Source organism: Apodemus sylvaticus, chromosome 14, assembly GCF_947179515.1.
Source record: "Apodemus sylvaticus chromosome 14, mApoSyl1.1, whole genome shotgun sequence".
NCBI lineage: Eukaryota > Metazoa > Chordata > Mammalia > Rodentia > Muridae > Apodemus > Apodemus sylvaticus.
Window position 1 is genome coordinate 14,442,490 of NC_067485.1, and position 21,061 is coordinate 14,463,550.

Sequence of the window (21,061 nt, forward strand, 5' to 3'; positions counted from 1 at the left end):
ACATAGTTATATATAGATATAGTTACCTATATCCTAGTGTACCATTGCCCAGGGGGAGAGAGAGAGGGAGGGAGGGAGGGATGGGAGGGGGAGGAAGGGATGGGAGGGGGAAGAGAGGGAGGAAGGAATTATTTAGCTTCCTTATCAAGAAGGAAGAGAAATCCAAACACGATGGTATGTATGTACTTATAATCCTAGCACCTAGAGACAGGGGCAGGAGAAAAATAAGTTCTGGGTGAGCCTGGCTACATGGGGAACCCTGAGTCAAAAACTGAGGAGTGAATCAACAAAGCTGAGGAAAAGAGAATCACAGCACCAGTAAATGGAAGGAAATAACAATGGAGATTGAAGGAAGAGTCCGGGGAACTGGCAACAATGTCGAGAGGAGCAACAGAAGAAGGCCTAGTGCGCCATTGGTTTAGCAATCCAGAGAGAAGGCACTAATTCCTAAATCGATGGATACAAAGTACATTACTTCCAGGTCTCAATTGTTGAAAGAATTGTGAGCCCCAGGAAGCCATCTGATTTGACACCAGCACTTGGATTGCAAGTACATGCTGCTGCACCCAGGAAGCCATCTGTGTGTCCACCCAGCACTGGCCTTGCAAGTGCAGGCTACTGCACCTGGCGTTTCGAGTGGGGCTCTAAGGGCTCAGATGCAAATCCTCAAGCTTGCAAGCGAGCACTTCACTGACTGAGCCATCTCTCCAGCTTCTCTAAGTAACTTTAAAGGAATAAAGAAGATCAACATCAAACGTCCGTCACACAGATGCCAAGTCTCAGGATGGGCTCCTCTGCACCTTGAACAACTCCAGCCACCTTGAAGATTAAACAGAATGAACTACTTCCCCTCTGGATCCACCATTCTAAAGAAAGCCAATCACCAGTCATCACCCCTAGCCTTAAGCTGAGCATTTCTTCGCAGCAGAATCGATTCTCTGAAAGGGACAACTCCCCTGTCAACATCTAATCCCATTTTCATTGAGGCAGCCTCCATGTGAGTAGCTCTCAGATGTTGGGCACTGCTGTTGCTTTTCATAAACTCTTCTATAATTGAATTGGTTTTGCTCTTAATCCCTCCTGGTAATAAAACTGCCAAGTAGAGTTCTATCTGTCTTTCCTGCCTCTATCCCTGTCTGGGATAATCACTTGGCTTCCCGGCCCCTCACTGCCTTTTCCTCTGCTCTCTTAGGCAACCTGTGCTGCTGTGAGAATGTTATTAAACATCCAACAGCTGGATTCTCAAAGGCAGGAATTACATTTATTTTAATTTCCTGGTAGAGATGCTCATGCCACAGTATCATAGAACTCCTAGCTGAGAAGACGCACCTGTTACCATAGCAATACAGTACTTCCACTACAGAAACAGGAGGAACATAAATGGTGTGAAGTCCACAACAGGAACTGGAGGGCATTCATTAAGAACGGATGTGTTTGGAGGAATTTGCACCATTACTGATAAAATGTCAATTGGAATTTTGTGATTCTTTGGTTTTGCGACAGGGTTTTGATGGGTAGTTCAGGCTGACTCTGGACTTGCTGTCCTCCTGCCTCAGACTCGTTGTACTGTAACTGCAGTAATGTACTTGGAGCAGAGCTGGAAGTTTGTTTTCTGTAATGATCTTGTTTGCTAACTTTGCAAGGAACCTGGTCATTCCAGTGAGCTCCAGTGTTTATCTGAAGGCTCCTCAGGCTTCTTACTGCAACAGGGATGCTCTTCCTCATCAGTGGGGGGTGGGGAGGTGGTGTCCATCAGATTCTCCTGTTTCTTCACCATCCTTTCCCCAAAAATACACTCTTCAAATACAGTTCAGCTCTTTTAAATAGCTTCTTCCTTACGCTCTTGCCCTCTGCAATGATAAATCAATATTTATGAAAGATATCCTACAACTCACGAGACACAGGAGAATGAAGTTATTAGGAAGTCTCATGTGTGTCACATAAGCACAAGACAGAGGACAAAAGGCAAGGATTAAATGTTCTCAGCAAGGTGTCCAACAAACTACTAGTAGTGGGGACCCCCTACGTTCATGTGCTTACACAGGCTTTCGTGGGTATGATCAGGACACCAGAGGTCAATAGGAATCTACGAACCCACAGCTGCCTGTGTGCTTGGGAGAGAAGGATATTTATCCTCACTCCTGGTCCACATAGAAAATGGTACTTGGAGGAACAAGGAAGAAAGCAGAGAGGCAGAGAGACAGGTTATGAGGAAGAGACTTCTGGGGAAAGGAGGGACTCAAACTGGAAAGGAAGAAGTAAATGATTCTTACTCATAGATGATACAATCTACTATATAAAATCTCTACTGAAAAACAAAAGTAAGAAATCAGTTGATCATGATATAAGACAGACAATCAAAAATGAAAATCAGTTCACAGCTCTATTTGATGATGAGTTTCTAAAAATGAAATCAAGAAAACAATTATGTTCCCAAAAATGCATAGACTACTTAAGAATAAGTTTAATAAATGAAGCACAAGGCTTATGCAATGGAAACTTCAAATATTGAAAGAAATTAAGGGAAAAGATGAAAGAATTCTGAACTCATTATTACTAAAATATGCTTTAAAATAGCCACAGTTAAAAGATTCAACAAATTTTTATTGAAGTTCCATGTAGTTCCCCCTCCCAAAATTTAACAAGGTGTTTTGAAAATGCAAACAGAGGGCCAACAAAATGTCTCAGTGGGTCAAGGTGTTTACCACTCAACCTGAGGAGCTTAGTTATTGCTGGAAGCCACGCGTCAGAGGAAGACTGACTCACACAATTGTCCTCTGACCTTCACACCCATGCCATGGCATGGTACCCCTCCCCCCCCACATATACAAATTAATTAACAAATTTTTTAAATAAAAATAAAGCATATAGAAATGGAAGGGACTGGGGAATCTTTAAACAGAATAAACTGAAGGATTCCTACCTCTTAACTGAGAAATACTGCACATACAAACCAGTCAGGACTTTGGTTGTCACGAGGTGAGCACACAGGGAATCAGAGTAGAACAGAGAGGCCACAACAAGCTCTTACACGTAGGAGATTGCGTTAAAGCAGAGAGGCAAGGAAGTTTAATGAGCAACATCTGTCTGTGTGCGCAAGTTCATGAGCTTACACAAGCTTCCGTGGGTATGATCAGGACACCAGAGGTCAACCCTGAGGTCATTCCTCAGGAGCCACCCTTGTTTTACTCTTTCCTCGGGGCCTTGGGCTGGGGCCTCACAGATTAAGCTCAGCTGGATGGCCAGGAATCTGTGTGCCTACCTCCTCGGGACTGTTACCAGAAGCACTCACCACCACATCCCACTTCCCATATGGGCTCTGGGGATTGAACTCAGGTCCTCATGCTGGCAAGACATGAGCTTACCAATGCGCTACCTTTCCCAAGCCCCACTATTCCGTTTTCAGCAAACAATCCTGCAGCAGCTGGATGGGCTCATGTGACAGCACAAAGTGGAGCCCACAGCACCCACACCCCAGCTTTCCTTGAATCGGATCACTACATAAGAGCTAAAACTACAAACGTTCTGGAAGACAACATTGGAGTGAGACTTCGTCATGCTATGTTGCAAGGATGACTCTTTACTTGGCAAGCCAACAGCACCAGCAGTAGCAGCAGCAGAACCAACCAGTCTGCATCAAAATCAAAGACACCTGGGCTGTAAACTATACTATTAAGAAAGCAAGAGTAGAAGCCACCGAATGTTTGAACCTGTTTCAAACTATGTATGTGATAAGGAATCTGAATCTACCATATGTAAAGATCTCTCAAAACCCAACAAAAGGAAGACAACACAATCCTAAAATTGCAAGTAGCTCGAGTAGACATTTCTCCAAAGGAAATAAATGGCTAATCTACACACAAACCCTCATCATCACTGGTCCTTAGAGAAATGCCAATCAAAGCACACTGGAATACCATTCCCTACCCGCTAGGACAGAGCATGACCATAATTAAAAGACAGACAAGGGACCAGAGGGTCCCGTCAGCGAAATGTTAGCTGTAAAAGCATGAAAACCTCAGTTTAATCCCTGGGATCCATGTAAATTTGTGCATCTGTAACCCTAACCCTGTGGGGAGGAGACAGGATGATCCCTGGGGCTTATTGGCCAGTCAATTTAGCTGAGTCAGTACATTCCAGGTTCACTGAAAGATCCTATTTCAATAAACAAGGGGAGGGGGGTGGGAGAAGCAGTTGAAGAAGACACTTAATTTCTACTTCTGACCTCAGAATGCCTATACATACAAGTGCACCTATCTACACACACACACACACACACACACACACACACAGAGCAGTATAGTACTGGCAATGTTGAGGTGGGTAAAACAGTATACATGTGGTTTTAATTCCCTTGGGTATTGCCAGGTGGTGGTGGCACACACCTTTAATCCTAGGACTCAGGAGGCAGAGGCTAGGGTATCTCTGAGTTCCAGAATAGCCTGGTCTACAGAAGAAGTTCCAGGACAGCCAAGACTACATGGAGAAACTCTGTCTTTAAAAACCCTGCAAGAGAAGGGGAGGGGGAATGGAAGAAAAGACATGGGAAGATGGAAATGGGAAGAGGTGGGGTATGATCAGTATTTAAAGAGAATAAATAAATTAATTAATTGGAAAAACCAAAAGAGTTAAAAGTTCTTTTGGATCATGTACTGGTCACTTTAAACTGTCAATGCCATACAATCTAAGATCACCTTGGAAGAGAGTCTGAACAAGGAATTATGTAGATCAGATTGGTCTTTGAGTGGCTGACTTGATTATTAGTTGAGGAAGGAAGACCCAGCCCATCGTGGGTGTCACCATTCCCTAGGTAGGGTTCGTGAGCAATATAAGAGAAAGTGAGCTGAGAGCAACTTCTCTCTTCTTTCTCTGCTCTTGACTGCATGAGATTCTGTGTGCCCTTACCTCTCTGTAATGACAGAGTATAACCTGGGATTCCCAGCCCAGTGAACCCTTTCTTTCCTAAGGTTGCTTCTGACATTTTATCACAGTAATGGCACAAGGGTGAGGATAAGCCTTGAGTTTGGGTCGCTGTGATGTGAGGTTTAAGATTCTGAATATTCTAGGAGAACTGAAGATAGAGCTACACAAGTGTGCCAAGATAGCAGCACTGTTAAGAGTCAAGAGTAGGAAAGCACCAGCCAACCCATCTGCTGGCAAATCGGTAAGAAAATGTGGTGTGTCCTTATGAATGGAGTATTCTCAGCCACAAGAAGGAACAAAGTACCAAAATATTAAGGGACCCATCTTTCCTCACCAAGACGTCATCCTGTGCTCAGCGAGAAAAGGAAAAACTTTTGTGAATGCTACTGAAACTTCCAGCTCCTGCAGGAGGACATTCCATAGTCTATACGGGGCAGACATTGCCATAATCTAGTGTACATGAACATCCTAGGGTGGTCTTTTCATCCTGCCCCAAAGGAGATCGTCTCTATAGCTGAGCAAATTTTACAGGAATTGAGGTAGCAGGTTTCTATTTAGAACAGTTTTATCTATGGCTACAAAACATGTTAACATTTTCTTCTCTATATCAAAAACACACTAAAACACAATGAACCTTAAAAATATCATGCTGTGTGTGTGTGTGTGTGTATGAGTGTGTGTGTATGTGTGCGTGTGCACGCACGTGTGTGCCCCCCCCCCACACATACACTCTACAAAGTCAGAAGAGGGCACTGAATACCTTGGAGTTGGAGTTAAGAGGTGCTTTGAGCTGCCTGGCTTGGGTGCAGGATGATGGGATCTAAGCTCAGTTCCTCTTGGGGGGAAAACAGCAAGGGCTCTTGACGACTGAGTCATCACCTCGGCTTCTGCACTGTGTAGCCACAGCCTGCATTCTGTGTGATGCGATGTCTATAAAATACCCAAGGCAGATCTATTTATATATAGACAGGAAGTATTTCAGGGGCTGCTTAGGGGAGTTGGGTGTTGGCCACACAGGCCTGTCATCAGGTTAAAATGCATTTGAGTAGCACACAAAATGAGTGAATTATATGTTGGCGTCTACCTGAATGGTAACAATGTTTCAAAGAAAGTAGCATGGAGTCCCAGAATGTGAGAAAATCCTCCAGCTGGCTGCTTGGGGTCTGAACCCTTCCTCTTCCTTTTTAGACATTTCCGAAATACCAGCCTTCCAGGATAATAAATACTTCCTGTCTCAGGTTGGCCCACCCGACTCAGTCCTTCTCCAGTGTCCTCGGTGTCAAGGGGCATTGGCATCTCTGAACGCCTCCTTGCTGCGGGTGTGAGACTTCCCAGAATACTCTTGAGGCTTCCTGGGACTGAAGCACCTGCACCTTGCAGTGCGGCTGGGAAAGATAGAAATGCACCAGTGGAGCCTCAGCAGAGGACACGGTGCTTGCTTTCGAGGAGTGTCGGAGTCACTGAGGTGTTTTTCAGAGGACAGTATGACTCTGATGCACATGAACTGTATAGGAGGTGGGATCGCTGTGTACAGGATGGAAGCAAAAGGCTTGGATACAGTAAACTACTCCCACGCACCCTGGCAGCCTGCTCGTGGTAGGACAAGTGGGCCACAACAGTCAATAGGACCTATCCACAGCAAAGCAGAGCCACTAACCCGCCAGATGTGAAGTCTGGGCAATGACAGCATGCGTCATTTGGGGAGACATTCACAGCTATAAAGTTTCCACACTACTTTTGAAGAGTAAAACAGTGGTTTGTGTAGCCTCCAGCCATCCTTTCAGAATATCTATTCCTGTTTTTTTTTTTAAATGTTTGTCTTTGCAATATTTAATTAAATTTCATTTCACGGTTTAGAGATTTTCTTGATTTGACTTGTCGTCGTGCAAAAATGATCAGCCTCGCTTCTGCTCTCTAACGGAGCAGAACTATGCAAACGTTTTGAGTAAATGATCATTTCTTTTGCCAGGAGCAGCTATTTCCCTGGGAGCCAATAGGACTGAATTATCCAAGCAAAATGGAGAGATGCCAACTGCTAGTGAATGCAGAGAGACTGGCAGGGAGCTTCTAAGTGTGCCTATTACCAGGCAATCAACATAATTTTTAAACAGAAGCAAGCAACAATCACTAAAAATCTTAAAACTGTTAGGCAAGCCTCGTCATCCTCAAGTGCTGGATTAGCACACATTCTACCGCCCTGTGAACTGTCTTCAGCGTAAAGGCAGAGCTCAATTTGTATGTTCCTAACCATTCGACATTTATTCCTTTCCTTTTGGAACGTGCTTTTTACATAAATGGTTAAAAAAAAAATTGCGCTGTTTCCGGCCAGCCCACGAGCTCATTTTCTGAGCTGTTGTGAATCAGAACACACATCTGCGAAGAAAAGTGTAGAAAGCAAGCCACAACCATGCTGGTGATTCAAACGCAAAAACTATAAAAACGAAAAGAAAAAATGAATGGTTATTTCTAAGGCTCATCCTGTGGAAATCATGTCCCTCCAGGGGTCTGGGGGGTTTTAGGGAGTTCAAGAATCTTTCTTGACTCTGACCCTGTCCCGATTTGCATGTGACCTTCAGGGGCAACAAAGAGGAGAGCCTCGGGAGTCAGGAAGGCGGTTCAGCTAAGTTTTGGGAGTCTGACCTCAAGTGGTTTGTTTTAGGCATACTTAAACACAGCTCAATTTGGTGAAAATTATTCTGGTGATGATTAAATCAATTTGTCAGGCACAACAAAACATCTATCAATCTCCTCAAGGAGGAGATCAGACATAACTACATCAAACCTCTTTGTAAAGTCTATAAACATGAGTTCTCTAGATTGACTCGGGGAAAACAATTTTACAAAAAGGGTATGGGGGAAGATCTGGGTGCTGGAAGTCTCCAGTCACATAGCACAAAAAGTCATCAGGCGACAAAGTGCACACATTCTAGCTTTCTGGGCAGACAGCATGTTTTGCATTCCTTCCCTTGAAGAAACAACAATGTGTGCTTAACATTCTAGAATCAACTAGTGCGGTGGTTCTCAACTTGTGAATCTAGACCCTTTTGGGGGTTGAACAAGCCTGCCACAGGGGTGGCCTAAGACCATTGGAAAACACAATTATTTATATTATGAATCATAATGGCAACAAAATTACAGTTATGAAATAGCAACGAAATGATTTTATGGCTGGGGGTCACCACAATGTAAGGAACTGTATTAATGGGCTGCAGCATCAGGAAGGCTGAGAACCACTGCCCTAGTACACGTCTGTGAGTGCAAAGATCTCTGTGTCCCCTATAGGGTGGCACCTAAAGCTAAGCTTTGTAGCTCCTGCCTCAGCATTGAAGCATCCTCTTTGTAGAGAGGTGCATTAAGTCTCAGGAAGCTCCTGAAACTTACAAGGTTCACAAGGCCCCTCCCCAAGGTTGTACAAATGGTAACAATTACTGAGGGGAAGAGATTCTCCCTCCCTTGAGCTGCCTGCCTGGCCATCAAGAAATAAGTCCTCACCCTTGTTGGCCTGGGCGCCTGGGTGATACAATTGAGCTTGTAAGTATCATTCTTCCGTAAGGAAGCGTAACAAATGTTGGACTTCGGTTGGATTGTTGCTTTGATTTGTCATCTAGACCTTATCTAGGAAGAGAAGATGTTTGCTTGTATTGCCTTGGGGAAGGTCACATATCACAAATTAGGAAGTTGACTTTAGGAAGCAAGAAGAATCATTACTATTATGGGGCAGTGACCAGGGTCACCCAGTCAGGGCTGCAGGGGGCATTTGAGTAAGTCCCACCGTGGATAGGGCAGCCTGAGTGCTGATCACTGTGCCCCCTTCCTGTAATAAATTCCATCCAGAGGGTGCTGACCGCAGAGAGCTGTCAGCTTGCCCTACACACAGGACCAGTGTTTTGTACCAACCGGAGCAAGCCCCCAGCAGCAGCACACACCATCTGAACAGAAAACCAAGCTGTTGCCATCAATCAACACCCTCTCCTAACCCTCATCTTCTAATAGGAACATTTTCCATCCGTGAGCTCCAGCTGTTACTATCCTGGAGCCACATCCAAGCACTGTTCTACAGCTTCTAGGGGCGTCAGCCTGGATTCAGGCAGATGCAGGAACAAATGTGCCACACTCGAAAAGAATCCAGAGGAGTTTTACTGCCCTAAATATCCCAGGTTCTTTTCACATAGACGCTTCCCGTTGCCCCTCAACTCCCAGCAATCTCTGCTAGTTTGGCTGCCCCACGCTCCTGCCTTCTCCCGGGTGCCATGGACTTGGCAGGCAGCCTTTCACCTGGATCTGTTGACTCGAACAGGTTCACCTGAAAGGTTCCTCCAAGGTTTTTGTAATTATGCAATTTGGCTCTTATTTATTTATTTTTAACAATTAAGTCAATTTATTGAAACAGTTGACTTAGGCATCTGCAATGGTGACTTCAAACCTCCTGGCTCAATCCTGATGGAAGTTCTCAGTTTAACAATTTATGGCCGTTGTGAGCTGCTCGCCTGGGCTACAGTAATGAGACCTCTCAGATGGGGAACGAAATGATTTGCATATTTAACGTTAAGGTTTAGTTTCATCTTGATATTATACACAATCACAGCCACAAAAAAATCATGATGTAAGTATAAATTTATTTACACAAATTGAGGTTTAAAAAGTATATAATTTTTTGTGTAACAAATAAGGTGTCATAGTAGCATGTGTTTTGTGATACTATTTTTACATTAAATAGTCATTGTGGATAAAACCAGCTATCTTTTATACTCACGGAATTATATGTATTTTCCCCTTATTTTTATATATGCATTTTATTTCATTTACTTATTTTGTAAAATAATTCTGTAATAAAAGTAAATGATCTAGGGACTGGGGAGATGGCTTAGCAGTTAAGAGCACTGGGTGCTTTTCCAGAAGTCCTGAGTTCAATTCCCAGCAACCACACAGTGGCTCACAACCATCTGTTATAGGGGATCTAACAGCCTCTTCTGGCCTCTGAAGTATCAAGCAGGCAAGCAGTGCCACACTTGTGAATACACACAAGCAAAACAGTTATATACACAAAAAAATTAAATAGATGTACATATAAGGTCTTAGGACAGGTGATCAACAGGAAATAGATTTGACAAATATAGAATTGACACCCGTAACCTATAAAAATGTTTGAAATTTCACTAGAATATGGGTTTAAAACCTCTATGCTAATCAACCAGGTGGTTTTGAAAAATGAATAATAATGATCAATAAACATATAAAATATGCTTACCTTATTAGCCAGAAGAAATTCATCCAAATTTTTGTTTTAAACTGGGGGTGCGCACTAGTGACCGTGAGGGCTTGGGTGAAAGGGCTGTTGTGAATACCACCTCTGGGAATAGGAATCACTACGATGCTTTAGAAAGCAATCTGTCAGTCACTACTAAAGAATCAACCTTTGGCCTAGCAATCCCTATTCTTAGAATCTAGCATCCAAAAATAAAAGCACCCATCTTTGAGGATGCCTTTTGCAACACACATGACCGTCAAAGGACTGCAGGACACGCACACAGCAATCTCCAGGGAGACCTACACAGGATGAGTCTAGCTTCTTGCAACAGAGACTGATACTATAAAACATTGTCTGTGGCTGAATGTTTGTCTCTGGTCACACTCTATCAAAACTGGAACCTCACCAGGACTTCTCTCAGATACCCTGTCGTTGCCCTGTATCATGGAGATCCTGAAGTTTGGGATCTGTAGGACCAGACCCTTCGTGTTCTCCAGCAGTTCATCGATGGGGTGGATGGTGGGGTGGACCAACTCAAAGCCTTGGATCTGAGCCTGGGAGGTATCTGACCTGGTCAGCTCTCCAGCTCTCCCACTTTCACGCCCTCTGACTGGCTCACCCAAACCCCCTGCTGCCCAGGAGTGGTGCTGGGCCTACTCTCCCAAGTGTTTCAGCCAGTGAGGGACAGGGACAGCTTTTCCACTCTCATGACCCAGGGCCAGCTTTCCCGCCTGCCATAGATGGCGAGGGACAAGGGGGGGAAGGAAGGCATCTTTCCCCTGTTTGCACCACTGCTCATCAGACAAGAGACATGGCTGGCTCATCTGTAACCCCAATATCTAGGACCAGCTCTGTTGTGCTGCCCAGGTGAGGCACAGGGACTGCTCTCCTGAATGCTGTAGCTGGTGAGGGGCAGGGCCAGCTCTCCTGCTTTCATAACCCCAGGGCCAGGTCTCCCGCCTGCCACAGGTGACGAGTGATGAGTGGAGAGGAGAAAGGATGGAGGAGGGTATCTCTTTGTCCACACCACCTCACTGGAGACAAGGGGCAGGGCCAGCTCTCCCATGTTTGTAGCCTTGGGATTAGCTCACCTGCCACTCCTGCAGGTGGGTGGGTGCTCTCCAGAGTCAACTCTCTTGATTTTCATGCCTCCAGAGACAGCTCACCCATGATACCCAGATGAGATGTAGGGCCAGTTCTGCAGTTCTCAGACATCAACATGTGCCCAGGCAGTAGCCCAGATCAGGGACATCTGGCTGGTCTTCGGTGGGAACAGACCCCTGCTGTGGCAGCGCCACAGACCCAGCCTTGGCCCCCAGTGTCAGCACAGGCCAGGACTTCATCATGGGGCCAGGTGGCATCACTGGCTACTCACATCAGACTGTTCGTCAACACACTTGCTTCTTCAGCTCTGCCTCTCTTCATTGTGCCCACATCATCCTTCTGTTTCTTTCTCTTCTATTTCTCCACCACGTAACTTGCTTCTTTTAGTGGTACCCAGGGTCTCTGAGTATTTGGGGTCATCTCAAGAGTGGACTCAAGAATACTATAGCCCATTTGTGCATTATGGTGGCAGGCAAGAGTCATCTTGAGCATGGTCTGTCCCCCATGCCTATGCAACTTCTGATTGGTGGTCATTTCAGTCTAGCTTCCTAACTGGGCCCCGTGGTGCTGGTCTGGTGGTCATCTTGGGCTCACTCCTGCTCAGCCTGCCTAAGTGGTCCCTTACAAGGGTCGTCTGTCTCAGGCCCACTTGCCCAGGGTCCATGGTACCAAGCTGGGTTCTTTTAGTCTCTGGTTTGTTCCCCACCTAGCCTGTCTGACCCTGCCTGTCACTGGGCTAATGGTCATTTCAGGCTAGCTCCCTATCAATATCCTCTGGCATCAGATTGGTGGTCATTTCAGGCTCTCTTTTTTTCTAGGAATGCAAGGCTACAGATCATTCAGATGTTCCTAGGTCAGAACACTGAGCATAGACTTAACCTCTCCTCTCTGCCACCTACTGACACAGGTGACACAGTAGCCACACCTGCAATGCCTCTAGGGGAAGCAATGTATTTTTGATTCACCCATCACTACCCCTCCAGCTCCACCCAAATTTCCCTTCCCATGTTCCTCTTGCAATTTTATCTTTTGTCTTCTTTATAACCTACAGAGTCCAGTGAATGATGACCACATAAGCAAGCATGACTACAGGGTTATCCACTGGAGCACAGTCAGCCTATTGGGGCTCACACCCCTGAAGAAAACTCTCTCTCTCTTTCCTCTAACAACCACCATCCATAGCTCCTCAGATGGGGGTGGGGCCTTGTGTGACCTTCAAGTATCCAGGCTGGATGGTGGTAAAAGTCTTGATCTTGTTTAGGTCTTGTTCAGGCAAGTAAGCTGCTGGGAGTTCATGAGTGAGACCATCCTGACATGTCCAGGAGAGCCAGTCCAGAATTACCAGCCCAGGGGATTGTGCCACCCACAGTGGGCAGGTCTTCCTGCCACCTCAATTAACCCTTTGAAGGCATGCCCATAGGCCCATCTCCTTGGTGGTTCTGGATCCTATCAAGTTGGTAACACTATCACAGACATAAATGAAGGGGACTTTTTAAAAAATGTGACAATGTGTTTCTCCACTGAAGAATGACCAGGCCTATAAAGTTTTCAAATGAGCTGGTGGTGCAATTGTGATGGGTAAGGGGGTAAAGGGAGCTTTCCAAATAAGCCAAGCTTCCTGAGTTTGATACCTAGAACCCCAGGTAGAGAGAGAGAAAACTCACTCTTGAAAGTGGTCTTCTGAACTCCATATGTGCCCCTCTGTATAAGCAGGCCTGCATTCACACACATGGATGCCATTACAATAAATAAAATAAAATATTTTTAAAAGAGCTAGTGGCATCCTTCTCCATGGTCTTGTCCAATGAGTCCCTGTGACCCTCTTCATCCACACACCCTTCCCCACTGTCTTAGTTAGGGTTTTACTGCTGTGAACAGACAGCATGATCAAGGCAACTCTTATAAAGGACAACATTTAATTGGGGTTGGCTTACAGGTTCAGAGGTTCAGTCCATTATCATCAAGGCAGGAACATGGCAGCATCCAGGCAGGCATGGTGCAGGAGGAGCTGAGAGTTCTACATCTTCATCTGAAGGCTGCTATCAGGATACTGACTTCCAGGCATCTAGGACAAAGGTCTTAAAGCTCATACCCACCCTGGCACACCTACTCCAACAAGGCCACACCTCCAAATAGTGCCACTCCCTGGGCCAAGCATAGTTGAACCATGACACCTACCTTCCAGTTACAGCCCAGTTCCCACATCCACTGCCCTGGTCTAGCCTGGCCTCCCTTTCCTACACCACAGCCAATCTTCAGGCTTTTGTCAGGACCCTGACTGCCTATCCCCTAACCCAGAGGTGGCTTCCATGCTACATCCAGCCCCTCCGCTGGGCGTGGTCTACCCACCCACTCCAGGCACAGAGCAGAAGACAAACACATGCTTTATCCCAGCTCAGCTCTGTTCTTAATCTCCAATCAAAAGACACTGACTGAATGGATCAAGAAAGAAATCCATTTATCTGTTGTCTATAAGAAACACAACTTGTCTTGAAAAACAAAAACTGCCTTAGAGTAAAAGTATGGATAAAAGTACCCCAACCAAATGGGATCAGGAACCAAGCAGGCCCTGCTACCCTAATATCCCACAAAACAGGCCTTAAACTGAAACTAGTCAGAAGAGATAAAGAGGGAAACTTCATTCTAATCAAGGGAAGAGTTAAGAAAGAAGGCATTATTCTCTTGACCACTTAGGTACCAAACTCTCTTGCCCCCAATTTCATAAGAAATAAAGTGCATTACTGGATTTAACATCAGTTAAATTGAACATCAATCTGTTAACAGAGGATGATTTCAGTACCCCACTTTCTCCAACAGACAGGCCATCCGGACAAAAAACAAACAGGGAAGCATCAGAATTAACTGACATCATATAGCAGATGACTTAACAGGTCTCTACAGGCTGTTTTACCCAAACGGCAAAGAAAACACAATCTACTCAGCAGCATATGTCAGCATTCTAAAACAGATCATATCCTGGGACACAAAATAAATTGTTAAAAATTCAAAAAGACTGACATAACCCACTGTATCTTATCTGACCACAATGCAATAAAAAACAAACAAACAAGGACAGCAAACACATTTCTAGTAAATACACCAACTTTCAGAGATTAAGCAGCTCATTAGTGAATGATAAATGGGTCAAAAGAGAAAGCATTTCTGGCAATTAGGGAAATTAGAATCAAAACAGCTTTGAGGTTTTATGTTATCCCAGTCAGAATAGCAAACATCAAAAAAAGCAACCACCAACAAATGGTGGAGGGGGTGTGGGAGGCAGGGAACCCTCACCCACTGCTGATGGGATTTCAAGATGCTGCAGCCACTCTGGAAATCAGTGTGGAGAATTTCCAGAAAGTTAACCTATCACATGACCCGGCAATATCACTCCTTGATGTACACCCACAGGTCTGGACATCCTACTCCACAGATACTCCGCCACGTTCATTGATGCTCTATTCACGGTAGCTAAGAGATGGAAACAACCTGAAAGTCCTTCAGCGATGAATGGATACCAAAATGAGGGACATACATGCTGTGTAAAGAGCAATAACCCTTGCAGGTAAAGGATGGAGCTAGATGGACAGATCATACTGAGTGAGGTAACCCAGACCCAGAAAGTCGAACATCCCTGTTCTCTATCACCAGAGGCTCCCAACTCTAACTTGAGATTTGACTACTTGTCCTGGAGTAATTGCAGAGACCAGGAGAGTAAGAAGAGACCATTGCCAGTAAGAAGAAGAAGAAGAGTTGGGGGGCACAATAGAGAGGGGAACAGTACAAGTAATCTGACCAGAGAAGGAAGAAGGGGGGTTCTAATTAGGGAGGGGAGGAATATACATCTGAGGGAAGAGGGTGAAATAACAGTAAGGATTTCTGCAAAAGTCATAAGGAATCATGCTATCAACTATCTACGCCTCCGAAAACCCCTATAACACACAAAAGTCTACATGTAAATATTCATATATCATTTAAATAAAATTTTTTCACCTGGGCACACAGCATTCTCTCTCCAAGAGCCAAAGGCCACCTAACAAAAATCCCCCAACACTAGCTGTGAGGAGCCCCTTTTTGAGATGCTAGGCAATGGTGTTCAAGAGACTATGACCATTGCGACGCCTGCCAGAGGTGAAAGCTAAGTTCCTATTGCTAGAGACTCCATGCACTTTAGAAATAGGGCCCAGAGGCCCCAGAGTGGAGACTTACCCGAACGCTTCCTCCAAGAGAACCAGCTGTCATGATGCTAGACAATGCCAGGCAGGCTTCCAAAGTAGGGAAGCAGCTGACAGTTCTATCTGACTATGGCTTCTGCAAACCACAACAGCATCCAGTGTGGCAGTGTAAAATTTAGGGTGTAGTAGTGGCACACATACCATGGCAGTAAACAATGGCTCTCTAGTTGGACTTAAGACCCACACAACAAAAGGGAAACCATCCCTGGCACCAAAACCCTAGCCAACTACCCAGGCAGAGTAAGGTCCTTGATCTTGGAAGGGAACCTACATTTATCAAACTACTGAGCCAGCATAATTCCTAACTACACTCTAAACATCTGTCCCCATGCCCACAGGGAAGTGTGGTTCTGATCACCCATCCATCAAGGAAACATCTCTCTGCAACAGGCAGAAAGCATTATAGAAAACTCTAACTGATTGAAATTCACAGCTGTGGAGCCTGTCCCAGTGGTTACATCTACAAAGCACACCCTCGCTAAGGCTCAGGGAACCTGTGGATAAAGAGTGGGGAAGACTGTAAGAGCCAGAAGATTAGGGAGTTTGCTCTGAGATTGTGTCTTTCTCCTACTAATGTCAGGAGTAGTGACGTTAGGGAGATCCTCAAAGTCTCACTAACATGGCTGTCTAAACATGAACTGAACAAGGCCAACAGGAGACACGCCAAAGTGGACAGGGAAAGCCCGAGCGGGAGGCCTCAACCCTACACAAAGAACTGCGGGTGACTAAGGAACTCAGAGAGTGGGAGAAATAGTCTTCCCCTGGGAAGATCACACCAGCTGGTTATCCAACACCAAACTGCCAGCCCTAAAAACATACATACATGTAACATTATGCAGACTGAGGAGGTTATATTTAGGAATGGATGTATATACACATATGCATGTAACAACAGTTAACTAAACCAGCAACAGGAATATGGAAGAGAGCAGGGATTCTATGGGAGCGTTTAGAGGGGAGACAAAGATGGAGTAGGGACCATATGTTGTCTTGCATATTAAATACATTCATTTCTAATGGATTAATTTCCCTTTTGAAAAGATTTGTCCCTACATATATAAGCTGATTATGTTTTGTGCTTGAGTCTAAGGTTCCCTCTTTGCAAGTACTTTACATGAACTTTCGTGTTAATGAAGTCTCGCCTTTGGGATATAATGCTTTAGCATGTCAGTGCCAACCCCTCCTTGTCTCAAAGGCAACTTAAACTTAGTCATTACTTCCTGGAGAATCAGTGCATGTCTGCAGTCTGAGAGTACCTTGAGGGGACACACACACACACACACACACACACACACACACACTCACACACCATACCACACCACACCATACCAGACATATGCCACATACATACAACCCATACCACATCATACAAGTACCATACCACACATATACCATACACACACATACATACATCACCACATTATACATATATCACACATAATACATCACATTATACATACACATATCACACATATACCACACACATACATACATCACCACATTTTATATATATATATATATATATATATATATATATATATATATATATATATATATATATATATATCACATATACCACACACATACACACACGCCACATCATATATACACCACACCACACATATAAAACACACACACACACATCCCACACCACACCACATCATACATATACACACATACACACCACCACACCACACCACACATACACCACACACAAACATACACATACCACCACATCATACATGCATCACACATATAACATGCACACACCATACCACATCATACATATACCACACCACACATAACACACACACACACACACACACACACACACATGCACTGCACCTGACAGGCACTAAGGGACTCTAAAGACAAATAAAGACAAATGAAGTTCCTTCTTCAGGTATTTCATTGCAGCAGTAAGAAAAGTAACAAGCAAGAACTTCTATTGTCCCATCTGAATAGCTGGGTCACGTGAATTTGTCTCTAGGGCGTGTGTCCCAGACTCAGTGCTGTTGGGGTAAGCTCATCACCACAGGGTCATTAGAGCTCCTTATATGTGACCTTATATGTAAGTTACCCAGCTGGTTCAACAAAAAGCCCGGGGAGAGGAAAGAAAGACAAAGCACAAATAGCTCACAAGGACAGACCTTGAGGTTTCTAAGGGACAACATTGACTGTGGCAAGCTATTAATATACAGAGTTATTGCTATATAGGCAGTGCATCTGCTTTCTTTGCACATTCTCAGTTTTGTATTCTCTTTGTAGAAGAGCTCAGTGGACAGGGAGGGAGAGGGTTGCCAAAGTCCAAGAACAAACTGTCCTGGGTGAACTTTTTCCCACCCATGAAGAACTGCCGGAAGCATCCAACCTGGGGTATAGGGAGCTAGGCTGGCAGACTGTCCCATGAATATCTTTGACCAAAACCTAGGGAATCTAGACTGGAGTCCCCTCCAAGGCTTCCTGATAACTTGACACAGCAAAGGGAACCATCTCAATAGGCAATGGAGGTTCAAAAACCCAAGTGGGGACTTCTCCTCCCTTGGAAGGTACCAGTCATCTCTGGGCAGATGAGGGTGCTGTGCTGGCTTAGAGTTTGCACTGTGTTGGCCCTGAGGGGATGGAGCTTAGGCGGCTGACAAAGTCTGATTGTGAGTGTGTTCTTCATCGGAAGGGTTAGTGGCTGCAGGCTTTACTGGGGCAGCAGGGTAAATACTGAAGACTCTGAAAGGGTCTTTTCAAAAGATATACAAAATGGAAGTCTGTGGCCATGGCAGTGTTAGATACAGAAGCCATCAGCTGAGGCACCTTCAGTGGCTGTGAGGACCATTGTTCTAGACCATGTGTTTTTGAGGGTGCAGTTTAGCCTTTTACCAAGGCATGCCCATGGATCTGCAGTGATCAAATGGGATGGAGATTATCCATTTCCCGCAGGGTGTCCCAGAGACAAGCTGGCCCCCTTCTCTTACAAGGGAGCAGATTCCAATTGCCCTCTGTCAATCAGAGCCTAGCACATCTTCATTCCCAAGTGGTATTGCAATTTAGACAGTCTCCACTCCAAAATTGTTACAGATGCACGAATAAGATATTTACTCTATCCACTCCAGCCCTTTGCTGGGAATTCTACAGCTCACTCTGCAAAGACACACACCCACGAAGGGGACTCAATTCCAAGATGTGGACAGGACCTGGCTCTGTTCCTCTCAGCAGCCCCGAGCCTTGCTTGCATGGTGTTTGTCTCTGGAATTTTTCACTAGTTTTGGATCACTGTTGACCTCTGGTGACTGCCACCACCATAAGTGGAGTCTAGGATACGACAAGGCTGCTGTTCCCTGTTGCTCATTAACCCTCAGCATGCTGACTCTTGTGGTCATGGAAATCACGTGATCAAGTTTTCCCTGACCATCACCAAAGATGGTGTTCTGGTTCTTGCTTTAATCCACACCAAGGGACTTTTAACAAAGCAAATAGTTTTAACTTCCCAATCTCATGAAAGCCAAGGAGCCAGTCCATCCAAATTCAAGGACACAGAACTACTTATAACATGAGATCTCAAGCATAGATTTTTTTCTTTTATAGTGAAGAACATTTGTTGACTTATAAGTATGGGCTAGAATTAGACAACTTTATATCAATGCTAACTCTCTGACTTTCATACTTGTATTATATATTTTTTTAAAAATATCTTTTGGAGAATTCCACACTGAACCTTTTAGGGACAGAGGGGACTCTGGGCAAAACTTTATTTTTAAAAGTTTTTGCTTATGTGTTTATTTGTGCATGTGGTTGTAGGGGTGTGTACCCTGATGCATGTATGGAGGTAAGGGGGTGTATCCTGGCACATCTATAGGGGTCAGAGGACAGCTTGTAAGAGTCGATTGTCACCTTCCACCATGTGGATACTGGGAGTGAACAAGGAACATCAGTGACATGTCTTCTCCAGCAAGGCCACACCCCTAATCCTTCCCAAACAGTTCCACCAACTAAAGGCCAAGCAAATATATGAGCCTATGGGAGCTGTTCTCATTTAAACCACAACCAACAGAGAGACAGTGAATGGTCAGAGGCAAGAACACTATAGAATGAGGGTCTACAAATAAAAGGGGGAGGGGTCAAGGTGGTGGTTGAGCTTTATTTTTTTTTGTTTTTTTTTATTTATTTTATGTATATGAACACACTGTAGCTGTCTTCTAATACATTAAAAAGGCATCAGACTCCATTACTGATGGTTGTGAGTCACCATGTGGCTGCTTGGAACTGAACTCAGGACCTCTGAAAGAGAAGTCCGTGCTCTTAACCACTAAGCCGTCTCTTCAGCCAGAGGTGGTGATTGTTAATGACAACAATCTATGTGTGTTTCCCAAAGAAGTCTGGAGACCCACACTGCTGAGATAGGCTATTCTGCACAAGACAGCTTGGGAAAATGTTGGGGTTTTGACCATTTTCCTGGATGCTTAGACCAGACATTTCTTTATTTTTATGATTCTTATTTAGTTTTTACTTATAATCATAAACTTAACTTTGCAATCCAGTTTGAAGGGGAATGAGGAAAATATGGAACCCAAAGAACTTCAGTGAGAGCAAAGATTATAGGATATTGCAAGCAGATGGGGTGGGGGTGCTCTCCTGAGCTACAGAAGGAATGGTTTGATGGGTAAAATGCCTGCAAGTCAAAAGAAATTAGAGTTGTCCACAGTTGGTAATCGTGATCTTCTTGCTGGTCTTGCTGTTCCTGGACCCAAATGCTCCACAGCTTCCACAATGCTCATGCCTTCTCTGACCTTCCCAAAGACCACACTCTTGCCTTCCAGCTGTTCAGTCTTGGCAGTGCAGATAAAAAAAAGTGGGAGCCGTTTGTATTTGGTCCAGCATTTGCCATGGACAAGATGCCAGGATCTGTGTGCTTCAGGATGAAGTTCTCATCCTCAAATTTCTCTCCGTAGATGGACCTGCCACCAGTGCCTTTATGGCGTGTGAAGTTACCACCCTGGCACATACAGCCTGGAGTAATTCTGTGAAAGAGGAACCCTTATAGCCAAATCCTTTCTCTCTAGTGCTCAGAGCATGAAAGTTTTCTGCTGCCATTGGAACTTTGTCTGCAAACAGTTCGAAGGAGGTGTGGCCCAAGGGCTTGTCATTGACCGTGATGTCAAAGAACACAGTGGGTTGGTCATGGCTGCAGCAAGCTGTGAAAAGCAACAGTGGCATCTGCAAAGCCCAGATCAGACATTTCTTGACTCAGCTTTAAATGCTCTCAGACTGTGACGCGATTCTGCTTAACCACTCTCTCTCTTTCTCCCTTCTCACATCAGAGGCTCTGTTCCTCCATCAGATCTCCGTGGCAGGTGGACAGTTCTACCTGCTTGCCAATCCTCTACTCAAGGGGCATCTGAGGACTAGGAAAGGAATCCCCAAAGACACAGGTATGGGAATGGAGCCTGACACCAGACTGACCCAGGATCCCAAGGAACAGTTCAGGATGCAGAGCAGACAACCCCTTTCCACTGAAGACCTGGAGGTGGCGGGTGTGTCAGACTGGAGGCAGTTGGCAAGA

The 21,061-nt window shown here is 44.8% G+C and overlaps 1 non-coding gene and 1 pseudogene across 1 annotated transcript; both read right to left on the reverse strand.

Moving 5' to 3' along the window:
• Positions 1–12,094: 12,094 nt before the first annotated feature.
• Positions 12,095–12,222, reverse strand: LOC127665301 (small nucleolar RNA SNORA17). Its single transcript, XR_007973354.1, has one exon. It is a non-coding gene; the product is annotated as a small nucleolar RNA SNORA17 (small nucleolar RNA).
• A 7,905-nt stretch (positions 12,223–20,127) lies between these two features.
• Positions 20,128–20,715, reverse strand: LOC127665214 (peptidyl-prolyl cis-trans isomerase A-like; annotated as a pseudogene).
• Positions 20,716–21,061: the final 346 nt, after the last annotated feature.